This window comes from Lygodium microphyllum, chromosome 13 (genome assembly GCF_053477565.2).
Source record: "Lygodium microphyllum isolate KBCC chromosome 13, Lygodium_microphyllum_v1.1.10, whole genome shotgun sequence".
In the NCBI taxonomy this organism is placed as follows: Eukaryota; Viridiplantae; Streptophyta; class Polypodiopsida; order Schizaeales; family Lygodiaceae; genus Lygodium; species Lygodium microphyllum.
In genome coordinates, this window is record NC_141147.1 from 149,257,042 (window position 1) to 149,269,932 (window position 12,891).

Here is a 12,891-nt window from a genome sequence, read left to right on the forward strand (position 1 = left end):
ACATTAACAAGTTCAATAGCCTAAAAACCCAGCTTGCAACTCTTAAGAAGAATATTGATGAAGATGAACCAAGAGCCGTACTGCTTGCAAGTGTAAACGAGGATCCATATGAGAACCTTGTGTGTCCACCCTAAGTAATATTCCTAGTCTCTCACTCAAAGATATTGAGCACTCATTGCTTGATGGAGAGAGAAAATTTAAAAGCAAAGATGTAAAAGAGACCAGCTCAAGGGAAAATCTCCTATACACCAAAGGAGCTACTGGAACCAAAGGAAGAGGTCGAGGATTCAACACCGACAACAGAAGTCAGATGCAATATCATTATTGTGGTAAGACTATCCATATTGCTAGTGAATGTTTTCACAAGAAAAGAGCACAGTATATGTAGAATGACCACCACCAAGGTCAATTCATGAATGAAGAAGAAGAAGAAGATACTTTCACTACCATCAACAACTCTGATAGATTGTTTTAAGGAATGTGTTCCCATAGTGGATTTGCTTTGTAAAAACCCTTGCCAAAGATGTAAAGTCTCAAGCTTTAACTTGAGTAGGTTGCCTATGAGCTAGTCTTCCATGCCATGTTATCATGTAGGGGGGGGCAAAAGCCAGCAAGTGTAGGGACTCATCATTTGAGAGGGGGTATTGAGAATTGACAAATGATGTATGCTCCAAGAAGAGCTGTCATGAATCCCATATGCACAATGAGGAGAGTGGAACAACCCAACTTCTATAAAGCATTGTACTTGACTATCACTTTTACATGGAATGAATACAATGTCATGATGCTTTGTAATTTTAGTTAAGTGTCTTGACTTTGTCAGTCCTACACAAGATTGTGTTTATGAGTCCAAGTTGCCAACTTGGAACCTAATTCACCTATGTAACAGTTTGTCTCTACTTGTCTATGCCATCATGAGTTTGGTTCTCATCTTCCACCCGCCATAGCTTTTGTCATGCTCTAGATCCGCATCTTCTAACACTATAGTTGTTGATGTCCCTTTCTAGGCAAGTTGTGCTAATGATGTTCCTGATCAAGACAATCTACTTTAGCTGGTATAGAATTAGAATGTAAGGATGGTGTAAGGTGTACATAGAGAACAAGGTTGATGCTTGCATCTTGATGTATTCACTAAGATAGATGTTGCCATGATAGGCACCATGGCCAAGTGGGAAAAGGAATGGAAACATTGTATTTTCCAAGGTGATATCCAGGCAAGGCAAGCTTCTAGCAGGCAAGCCGTCTATCTTGAATGTTGTTGTTCTTTCTACAAGACAGTTACTATTCCGTAATATGCTGTATGCAAACTTTTGTTGATCGTCTTTTTGGAATGCTTGTTGTCGACTTGGCTCAATTATATTGTCCAGGAAACTGTAACCTCTCTCATTCTCATGTTCTGCTTGGAGCATTGGTTTGAATGGAGAGCTTTCACGATAGAGCTCTATAATCGTTTCAATGGATTAGTTGCTAAGGATGCCTTGAATTTTTTGATAGTTGATGTGCAAATGTAGTGGTGTTTTAATACTTTTGGGGATTGCCTTTGATAGGATATCCGACTTTGAGATTATAACTAAGGATCATGTGCATAGTTTTATCCTAAGAGCCCAGCCACCTAGCAAGTACCATTGACACAGAGCTACAGCAAACTAGAGAGTTTCAACTCATGTTTGTACATACCTTTTTATGAGAAGACATACCTTAACCTATTCATGGCAACTTGACCCATCCACCACGACTAGCACAATGCTAGAGAAGACCACAAAAAATATGAGAGAGAAAGCAGCAAGTGATCTCTTGGATGGGCCCAAAAGGTCATGAGTGTTGATTACAGTAGAAAGCAATTCTGAGCTGACAACACACTATGGGTATGCATTAAGCTAAGAGAAGAGCTATTCACTGTCTATGAAATTTAGTTTTTTGTGTTAAATGATGCAAAAAAGGAAGCAGGTAGTCCCCAACAAAGTCATGGCCTAACGGTAAAGCTTGTGCTTCATAACCTAGACATAGTGGGTTTTAAGCCCCACAAGGTGGTGCATCATGGGTAGGGAAATTTATGCTCAAATGGAGTGTATGTGTGGTCGAGGCTCTTGTCCCTTGAACACTTGGGTGAACCCTCCTCCTTAGCAAGTGGCCCGAGGAGAAGGTTCCCAATTGTGATCAAGCTTTGTCATTCACTTGGATCATGGATTATCCTTGGTGTCCATAGGAAATGCCTACACGGTTGCATGGCTAATACGTGGAGGGGAGGTGGCCCCCCTTGTGGGCCTTCAGGTTTGTGAGTGTAACAGAAATAAGAAGCAATTATTTCAGATAGTAAGCTCTGGACACCTAGATTTCCACTACTACTAGATTAATAGATTTATGGATTTACTGGAAAAAAGGAAGCTCTTTCTAGATTTTCCAATACTACTGGAGTAATTATATAGGATTGCTGGCTTTTCGTATGATTCAATGCTAACTTCTTTTTTCTTAATCACCTTGCTAATCCTCTCCGAAATCTAGAGTAATTATACATCATTGCTGGCTTTTCGCATGATTTAATGCTAACTTCTTTTTTCTTAATTGCATTGCTAATCCTATTTGAAATTGTGCTTTTGCAAAAACAATTCAACTATTCATGAAGATGAGACATAGACTAAAAACAAAGAAATTGGATTAGATCAATAACACAATAGCTACATCGACGTGTGTTAATACCAATACCATTAAAAAACTCTAGCTCTACTATGAGAGAGAGAGAGAGAGAGAGAGAGAGAGAGAGAGAGAGAGAGAGAGGATCTATCGATTTACTCTTGGATCTTTGTTGCCATTGCCGTTTTTGCCTTGCCCTGCTGTCTCTGGAATCCTCTTCTCTAGTAGCTTTGCTTTGCACCCTTTATAATAATCTAGCCACTTTACTATTGGCACTTTTTGATGTGGGTGCTTTAAAATTTTTTATGAGTTTAACTAGATAAAAGATAATAAAAAAATGCCATATAGCTGCATTTGTAAAAAATTATGTATATATTCACTTGATACAATCATCTTGGGCTTTTGTATGAAAACAATTATACAAAAAGGCCAACATGATTGCTCCTTGTGAACATACCAAAAAATAATGATAATACACTGTTCCAATATTTATCAAATTTGAGGATGAGAACATGATCTCATGTAAGCAACCAAATACGAGGTTTTAGGTGAAGCAATGCCACATTGTAGGCATAAATATAATAGAAAAAAGAAAGAATCAACCAAATATATGATTGATGGCTTAATCATTTGGATATTCATGTTCAAACCTTGCATTCCCGAAGCATAATAAAATATCCGAATTTACTCGCGTGTTGCTATCAAATTTGAAATAATTATAAAAATATGACTTCAACGGGTGACCGCGTTGTATGGGTATGTACAAAAATGTGTGGGTTTCAAACTTCAAAGCTTGAATACACCCTCAACCAAAAGGACCAAAAGCATCTAACTAAAGTCCCAACCAAATTTGGAATCTGCGTAAAACAGGAACCGACTTGGAACAAAGAGATTAGAAAGCTCTCAAATCAATGAGAGTCCTGGGTCGCCGATGTGCAAGGAAGGGCAAGCGATGGCGACAATGGAGGGCAAGGACGCATTGGGTTTCGGCAGGGCAGAAGGCAGGGGAGTATTTTGCGCCTCCTTGAAGCGGATCGATCGATCCTTAGTCAGTGATCAAAGGAGGGAGCAGATCATTAGCGACGATCAAAGGTGGTTTGTGTGCTACAAGCGCCTTGATTTATAATGTACAAGAGCAGAGAGATCCTTCCCCTATGGGTGCGCTCACGGGGTGGATTCACCTACAGCAATATAAAAGAAAGGCTTTTTCTTTGTTGAGGGGGGAAGAATTTCCCCCCCATGGTGGTGCTTTATGTTTGTGCAGGTTCGTGTGTGTGCACTTTCATGCGTCTGGTTTTCTAAAGGTTTATGCTAAGTCACCTAACAGCCTAACAGGCAACGCGTATGTATAGCTAGAGTTAAAAAATCGCTCTCTTAATGTGTTAACTTGCAAGCTACTAACAGACATATGTGGTGAACATGCTGATATCATAACACAGCTGTCTGCATGGGATTGACCCAATCAACAGTTCCAGTTTTGTTCTTTGATCACGAATCAGACAGGAGCACCTGAAACCCATTAGCTAGCGACAAATATATGTCTTATCATTCTTCTGATATGCGCATTCTATGATCTTTAGTCGAGAGAGAGAGAGAGAGAGAGAGAGAGAGAGAGAGAGAGAGAGGGTTCCAATATGGATGCATCCACAACATCACATCAAAATATTAATATCCAATTCGGCTGATTCTGAGATTAAATTGGACTGTAGCTTGAGCCACCAAATTCTAGCTGAATTGGACCTATGTCATTACATCAATAGATGGATTTGGGCTAACTAGAAGTCATAGAGCTGATTTATCAAAGATTAAATTTTGGCACTTTTGCAACCGGATTTGAATGCTCGTCTCTTAACCTTCAGGTAGTTGATTGGGCTGTAGCTTTTCAAACTGGTGTGACAATTGAATCAGAATTTCATTTAATGACGACGTTAGTAGCTTTGGAAGGCATGTGCATACATCCTCGAATCCATCATCATTGTGTTACAAACATCAGGCACAGGAGAAGATAGGGCGAGAGAAAAAAATGTGCCACTAAATTGGAGTATTATAGGACCTTGGACATTCCAGGTTCATCACTTTCTGAGGCTCCCAAAAGCCTTTGGCAAGATTATCTTAATTTGCTTCATTGAAGCAGTCGAGGCTGGTGGTCTTCATTTAGAAGAAGCATATTTTCTTTCTGTTTTACTAGTCTACTTCTCCACTTTAAGAGGAGAAACCATGTTGGCCACTTGCATGTTTTGGTCCAGTGTAATTAGTGGACGTGGTAGGCATTGCATGCTTGAATGGTATGTTAATTCCGAAATACTCCCTTGTTTGACATAGATGATTTTAAAAAGGAAACACGTGTAATTTGTGTGATTGAAGGCTGGAGTAAAGCATTGAATGGATGTGAAATGGCTCAAATTTGCAATGCTTGGTCTTATGCACGTTGCTGGTCATGCCTTAGGTGATACCATGGCAATAGTCACCTGGATTTGGATGTGAAAGGGGCTTCTTGTGTAGTTGTATAGAGAGGATCCACTTGCAATTGAAGTGTAAGACATCTTTTCTTGGTTGAGAGATTTGGTCCTATTGGTGTGCTGCTCCTTCACGTGTCTATCATTTGTTAAGCTTGTCATGTTTGATTTGTAGATCCTAGTCAACCAATTAATCTCTTACATTGACAGATTAAAATGTATGCAAACAGTGATAGTGTAACAGAGGTTGGAACACGTTTGGGACATATTCCTATTCATTCCTCTTTTATCCTGTAGAAAGTTGTGTGGAGGGTCTGCTCCCTTTGTTCTTATGTGCGTTTGTATGTTTGTCTTGATGAAACCTGGTATACTCCAGGGTATTTATTCCAAGAATTGGGTTTTTTTGGTATTTTGACTATGTGACTCGGATGATTTTGTAATTTGATTGAGATGAAAACACTTGATGTGGATTTAGTATTTCTCACCTAGAATATTCTAGAGGTATCCATTCTGAGAGTAACTTGGGTGTTTGGTATTCCAATTTTGCTGACATCATCTCATTGTGGCATGTGATAAAAGTCTTCAGGTGGATTCAAGATTTGATATAAGGACTCCATCTAATTGTGTCATGTGATCAAAGTCTTCGTGTGGATTTAATATTTGATTTACTTGAAGTGGCTGTAAAATTATTGAGCACCTCTTTCAGGAAGAGCATGTAATTTTAAGGACACTGTCATTTTTTATTGCCATGATGAATGGCACGTATATAAAATTTTTCTTGGCAACCATGGTGATTACTAAGAGCATAATCTTGTGAGCACATTTTGGAAGCTATCGCAAATTTTCTGAAATGGCCGCAAATGCCCAAGAACATGTTTCAGTCAGAGCCAAAGCCATGCAAGACCACTTCTAGTGACCTCAACTGACATGAATGTTGTGAACTTCGAAGAGATCAAGTGCAAATAGTGGATGCTATTGTTGAAAGCTGGAGCTGTGTGGACTTGATGATGGGCAGGCTTCTACATAAAGGTATGCTGATCCTGAAAGCTGAAACACCACCTTGTCTTATATGGATACTTGAAAGGGTTGTCAGATCTTTGCACTAAGTGTGTATTGGATCTCGTTGTGAAGGCTGGAGGCATGTGAAATTGACCGAAATGTGCTATGTTTATGCAAGTTGCTGGTGATGCCTTACAAGGTACCATGACATGAGCCAGATGGACTGGGTATGGAAGGGGCGTGCTACTGGAGTGCAACTAGGTTTATATGGGATCTCTTGTTGAAGACTGACAGGTTTTATCTAAGTTGCTGATGATGATTTACATAGTATCATGACGTGAGCCAGATGGACTGATGTGGAATGTCAGGATGTAATCTGAGTGTGAATATTGGTGATGCTCAAGGACTCTGATGTGTGAAGAATCCTCTTGCAATAATATGGATGCATCTTTTCCTAGTTGGAGGTTTTACTTCTTCTGGTGCACTTTGCTCTTCAGTAAAATTTCTTCCTCTCGTCACACGTTTTGATGTGCAGATTTATGTGCGAGCAGATTGTAGCCTGTTTTGATTGTGTGAGTCACTTGACTTGAAATTTAGGGCATTATTGATGTGAATGTGATTGGATATAAGAGAATATCCTGGATGTGTATGTGCATCTGTCAGCTAGACTTGCAAGTAACGAGTGAGTAGAGACAGATCATCTTCAGCTTGAATCATGAAGTTATGGGAGTATTTGTTGGTTGCCTTGTGAGATATTCCGCCGCCAAGTAAGGTTGATTTAGTTTGACAGCTGTGTTTCATCCTCCTGCAGCCATGTGCCATGTGGACATCTTGGTTGTGTTGTGGGCTGCTGTCGACTGTCGGGGACATCTCTAAGTTACTGCGTTTTCAGATCAGCTGCCCTTTTCTTCCACTAGAGGCTGTTGCCAGGCAGTACATTGCTGCTTTTTTGTCATTTCAACTGTAGACACTGTGGAGCCGTGTTTACTGCACTCGGGATTCACTCGCCAAGGATATGACTCCCTCCAACCCTGTCCATGAGCCGTGTTTCCATGAGGGAGTGACTGTTGGACAGCCTTTGCTCCTTGAGCACCGTCAGTTGTATCTCTTACCTTTATCATTCATTCATTCTTCAGCCTTTCTTATTCCGGTGCGTTCTTGTTTGAGTTCACTATGTGTTAATCATGTTCGTACCCTCTCAGTGTTGTCTTTTGCAAACTCTAGTGTACTTTGATGGGGATCAAGCAAGTTTGAGCACCTGATTGGATGTGGAAGGGCCATTTTGATCTTACGCTTGGCATTTTGTTGTAAGTGCAGTCTGAGTGCTGGTGATAAGCATTCCAATGCTGAGGATCCACCTGCAATGAAGGTGCCTTTTCTTGGTTGGAATTGCTCTCTTGCTCTAAAAGTGAAGACATCCCCTCTTTGTTAGGAGTGGGGCACTTGCTCGTTGTCTCTTTCTTCCTCTTTCCTTTTTTGGTGCAGATATATATATCATAACTCATTTTTTTGAAGTCAACATATGCTTGGAGTTAATAGGATTAGGCAATTCAATTGTTGAAATGGTTAATTCAGGTCTTAACAATGTAAGCAATGAGGCAAATTCCAGAAAGTACTATGATTTTTAAACTTGCAAGGTATCTTGCGTGATTGAAGTCTTAAATATTTGCTCCTTGCATCCTAATCCAAGCACAAATAAAATACCCAAATCTCCTTCTTTGGTACCTTGATCAAGCAGATTTGTTCTTCAAAACTTAGCTGGCAATGATCTGAAGTAAGAGCTGAGCCAAAGGTCTGGATTTTTGCAAGCATATTATTGTTTTAAAATGAACGCGGAATGCATTTGTGATGTGTCTATGCTCCTGATGGACACTTCTGCCACTTGAGGGGGCTGTGCAAATAGACACTTCTTTGTCTGTCTGAGGACTTACTGGCTTCTGGATGCTTTTCTCGACTGTAATTTCAGTAATTGTGATTATTTGAGCTCATTTTGGGGTGTGGCTTTTCTGCTTTATATTCTGCAGTTCTTGTAGGTATCCATGGCTTCTTTACCAACAGATGATCGGACTATTGGGTGCTTCTATGGTGTCACCGGACACACCATCGATGCTTATTGACTTCGACCTTTGCTCCCCATATTCTTAGAGTATATGCATCTTCCACGAGGCACTCCTTGTGCCATCTCTTTTTTCTGAGCCACAGAGATCGTTCTACATTGGTTAACAGAGTACTATGCTCAAGGCAATAAGATGCATTCGATGCGCACTAAGTTTTTTCGAGCATATGGAGGATTGATTGGCGCTACGACCTCCTGGAGATCGTCGCAATGCTAATGGTAGTCTTCTCCCACTTATTTTCAAGTATAGTGGCTTTTACGATCTACGGATTTGCAATCTGCTCCATCAAGAGACGGTGATTGTTTGATATCGTCTCCTCGTCAGTCCGCTCCTTCGAGAGACAGTGGTTGCTCAACTCTTTCCTCTTCTTCAGCTACCCAGTTCACTCCACTGAGAGAGGATGACTGTTACCTACCTCTTGCTCATTTTAAGCCCCACCCTTTCCCACCCTCGACTACTTAGGTTTGAGAGGCTACATTTGGGAGCTCTTTGGCACCCCAGATACCTTCTTTGGTATGACCGGAGGCACTATCTTCGTCATCAGACATTTCAAAGTTTGATGATCCATGAGTTTTTGGATTTCCTATCTACTCTAGAGGGGGATTCAAGAGGGATGTTATTTCTTTGCCCTCAGAGGAGGCATCTACTTCTTTTTCGACTTCAGCGGGGGACCCTCCACCTTCCACCTCAAAGGGGGAACCTACTTCACATGAAGTTCTTCACCTATCATCTACTTTCTTGGGGTGGCTATCTTTGACAAATCATCTCTTCTAGTAATATCCAGGATCTTCAGGTCTCACCTAGATCGAGATCTCGGAGGTTGGCGACGAGGCCTTTGTATTCCTTCCAGCATGAATGCACGAAGCTAGTGGCTTCTCTCCCGAGGTTGAGTTTTGGGTTCTCCAGTTCACTTTGTCTACTGTTCTTTACTGTAGCTTATGAAACCAGCCTTCCTTCTTGGAATGGGTGGTGATAACTTGATTTAAGAGTTAATTACAGCAATAAATAAATGCACATTAAACGAAATATACACTTTACCATAACATTCTTGGACAGTAGACTCCCTGTTGGTCCCAAAATTGGAGCCCCTTACGGTATTTCTTTAGCTTTCATTCAATTGGAAGGAGTACAACTTGAGATTCTTTAATCTCCTTCTGCTAACCAATTACTCTTGTCATAAATGACTAGCAAGCCTTTTGGGTCATTTGTCCCTTGATTCACCTAGAATCTCTTCTCCAATTTGATCCTTGGTTGGCCAAATGTTGCCCCAAATCAATTCGGGATGGGTTGGCTCCTGAAATCCCTTGATAATCTTTAATTATCAATTGCTGATTTCAGTCCCTTGAACCTTCAATATCTAGCATGAATCCTAAGGTGGCTGCTAAATCCTAATTTTTGCTGTAAATTAGGGTTTACTACAAAAATTACAGATCAGCCTATCAAAAGTGGCTAAAATATTTTCCAAATGGCTAAGAATTGATGAGAACGATTGAGCATAAGTTGAAGGAGATGAGAGAATGCTGTAGAGAGAAAATTCTGAGATTTGTTGCGAAGAAGTGATCAAAATCAGCTGCTGCCTTGTTGTGCCAGTCCCAAACAAATGCACCAACAACAATAGGAGCATCAGAGACTGTGATCTTTAGGAGAAAGTGCATCAGCAGCAATTGCTAGCTTCCCAAGGTTAAGAATATGCAATCTTCATCATAATGGCTGGGAAATGGCTCCAAAAGCTGGCAACAATAGTCTAATATCTCTTTCCAACAGCTCCCAAATGAAAAAATGAGATTTCCCTCTCCCTTTAGCTCTATTTAGCCTTTCTCCCACTTGCATGGAAAAGTTTTGCCAAGTGGCAACTTTCTTAATCCATTTTCAATAATTTTCAGCTATTTAATTAATTTTTAGAATTATTTAATTCTGAAAATTAATTTAGCCCTTAATCCATGCTTAGAAAATTGACCTTATTCATCCAAAAATTAATTGGCTAGGCCATTTGCAACCCAAAGTGGTCCCATGCATTAATCGATCCTTAGACATGCATTAATCCATTCATTAATGTCTAGGCCTTAGTGTCGCCACTGACACTTAATGGCCAATTAATGATTCTAGGGGCAAACTGACACTAAAATTTACCTAGAATTTAACAAGTGTAACTTGTTATAACTTTTGCCTTTGACACTTGTCTTTTTTACAAGGTCCTTGGGCCTTCAACTGCGAAAAAGTAGCTTGCACCTCACATGTGCAACACACATGCATCTTTTAATTGCACATTTGATTAATCCTTTAATCAAATGTCAATTAAGCATAATCAAAGCATTTGTTCATTTGGTCATCATGGAGTTGCCTCTCGAGATCGAGTATGAGCATATCCTTATGGTTCTCGGCACCACATAAAATCCGACATTTCTCTTATACATTGCATATTTTTATCATCTTTGTACTAGGGCGCTTGGGTAAGTGAATAATTTTTCCACGAGGGACACTGTCCAAGTGGCACTTGGTGCATGAGCATTCTTCAGCATGTAGCATTGCATCTCCACCTCACTCTTCTCTTGGTTCCCTTTTTGGGCTTGAGAGGGGGTGCTGAGAAACCCTTCACCTTTCACTCGCAGTTTGCATCTTTGCGTTTTGCGTTTAGGTTTTGCAGCCCCAAAAAGGGGTGCCATCCTAGACTGATTGTGTCTATTTATAGGTCACTCTCTCATTCATTCCTCACGGTTGATTCATTTAATCCGTCACCTCTTCTCTCTAGCTTCTCCATTACTCTCACACCCCTTCAGGAGAACATTGTGGTTCGTGGTTCGTGGCTGTCTTCATCATCTTCCTTGTGCTACAACACCCTTGTTCCCTTGTATCACATTTACTCCATGATTCAAAGCTTCATCATTCCATTCATCAGAGTTTCTTCTCTCCTTCTTTTCCTTCATGTTTGTCGAATTCACTCTATGTTCCTCCTCGCAAACCCTACTGTCTCGTTGGTACGTCATCTTTTGACACAAACGAGTACAAACTATGATCTTAGATGTTTGCTCTCCTTGTATCATAATCTATACAGAAGTCAAGTATGGATCCACAAATCTTCCAACTTGGCATGGCGACCAAGTAGGGATGTCCTTCATAATCACTTGCAATTGGAGTTTGTCAAGAGCAGAGTCAATTGTTTGGATTGCATGTAAGCATCACATGTTCAAGTAGGCACGTTCTTTGAAATATGTGTTTGTGTTTGAGGCCAGAACCGAGTCAAACCTTTGGAAGTAAGCAAGCTGATCGACATGGTTTCTATGGTGCTAATGAATGATTCAAGCTTCTGCTTTTGTTGCTAGGATTGTCTTTGTGGTTTGGTATATTTTCCCTCAATCTTAGTAGTTGCTAATAATTGGTGAGGTAATCTCAACTTGCTTCCTTCTGTTTTGGGATTAAAGGCAAATCCCCTGAACATTTTGTAGAGATGGATCTTGTCTTTTTAGATGTTTTGCTTTCAGTATCTTAGTTTTCAAGGATAACGTGGAGCATTTCATTCTTGAAAGACTAGCTTCAAAGTCCTTTGGACATTGGTCCCTTACAATTCTTTTATCTTTTCATTAATTTTGGACTTGGTAAGCACATAGTGGGAAGAATGTGCTTCTTTTTCATTCTTATTGGAGTCTAACTTGTTTTTTTGTCTTATTCATTCCAGTACAGTCTATTGTCTCGTCACATATGTTTGTCGACATCTACTAAGTTGAAGTTTTTTCTTGCGTGGCTCAATCTATATTTCCTCATCATATACTTTTAGGCATTTATTGAGTTGAAAGTCTATAAGAAAAATATACAAGAGTTGAGTTGAAATTCTCTAAAGAAAAGATATGATCAAGTGTGAGAGACATTCACGTGGGTCTAGATGAGGTAGTTGTTTCTCTTCACATGCTTTTTGTTTCGTAGAAATTGTGGAGAAAATAGAAAGACAATAGTTTCTTGCCTTTAAAGCTGAAGAACGTGGTTTCTCAATCTGCCTTCCTACATGTATATTGTGGCCATCTCATCTGTATGATCTTAGGGAGTTGTAATTCTTTGAGCAAAGGTGATTTACAAGAATGATGACATAAATTGGTGTTTTATTTCTTTGGACTTTAGCATTCACTGGGCTAGCTATTCCTTACCATGTGTCTTTCAAGGAAGAGTAGTAGTTATCCTAAGTTATGAAGTGAAGCTATTCCTTACCATGTGGCTTGTGAGGAAGAGTACTTCTTATCACAAGTTATGAAGTGATGAGTCCAACCTAAGTTACAAAGCGATTAGTACAACTTTTGATGAGAGTCTATAAATGATCAGATTGACGAGAGGGCTTGCATACCCTTATCATATCTGTAGCCAATAAATTATATACAATGTTTATTTTTGAAGGTGAGAGTTGATAATCTATCTTTTAACATTGGAAGATTACGAGTTTCCATGAAGATTTTTCTTGATCAACATGTTATTATCATTGGTTGTCATTGTATTTAGAGTGTTTGAGCAACAAGTTGCCTCTTTAGAGGGACTCTACTCATATATGTGTCTTGTAAAAGAGACGTTCATAATTTTCCACAGAAAGAAAAAGGGTGTGCTTGTTTACTAGAGCCCTAAAAAGGGGTATCCCCTCTACTTGTGTGAGCAACATCGTCCAACTAATTTAGAAGGCAAGAAACCCATAGATGATAATTGAAACCAAT

General features: G+C 39.8%; 1 long non-coding RNA gene across 10 annotated transcripts; it reads left to right on the forward strand.

The window, feature by feature from the left end:
- Positions 1-3,412: 3,412 nt before the first annotated feature.
- LOC148027338 (uncharacterized) lies at positions 3,413-9,212 on the forward strand. Of its 10 annotated transcripts, none has more exons than XR_015692972.1 (4): positions 3,414-6,550; positions 6,622-6,658; positions 6,898-7,236; positions 7,404-9,212. It is a non-coding gene; the product is annotated as an uncharacterized LOC148027338 (long non-coding RNA). The 10 variants fall into 10 exon arrangements; XR_015692980.1 differs by having other exon boundaries at positions 3,414-6,478; XR_015692976.1 differs by having other exon boundaries at positions 3,413-6,806.
- The last annotated feature ends 3,679 nt before the right edge of the window (positions 9,213-12,891 follow it).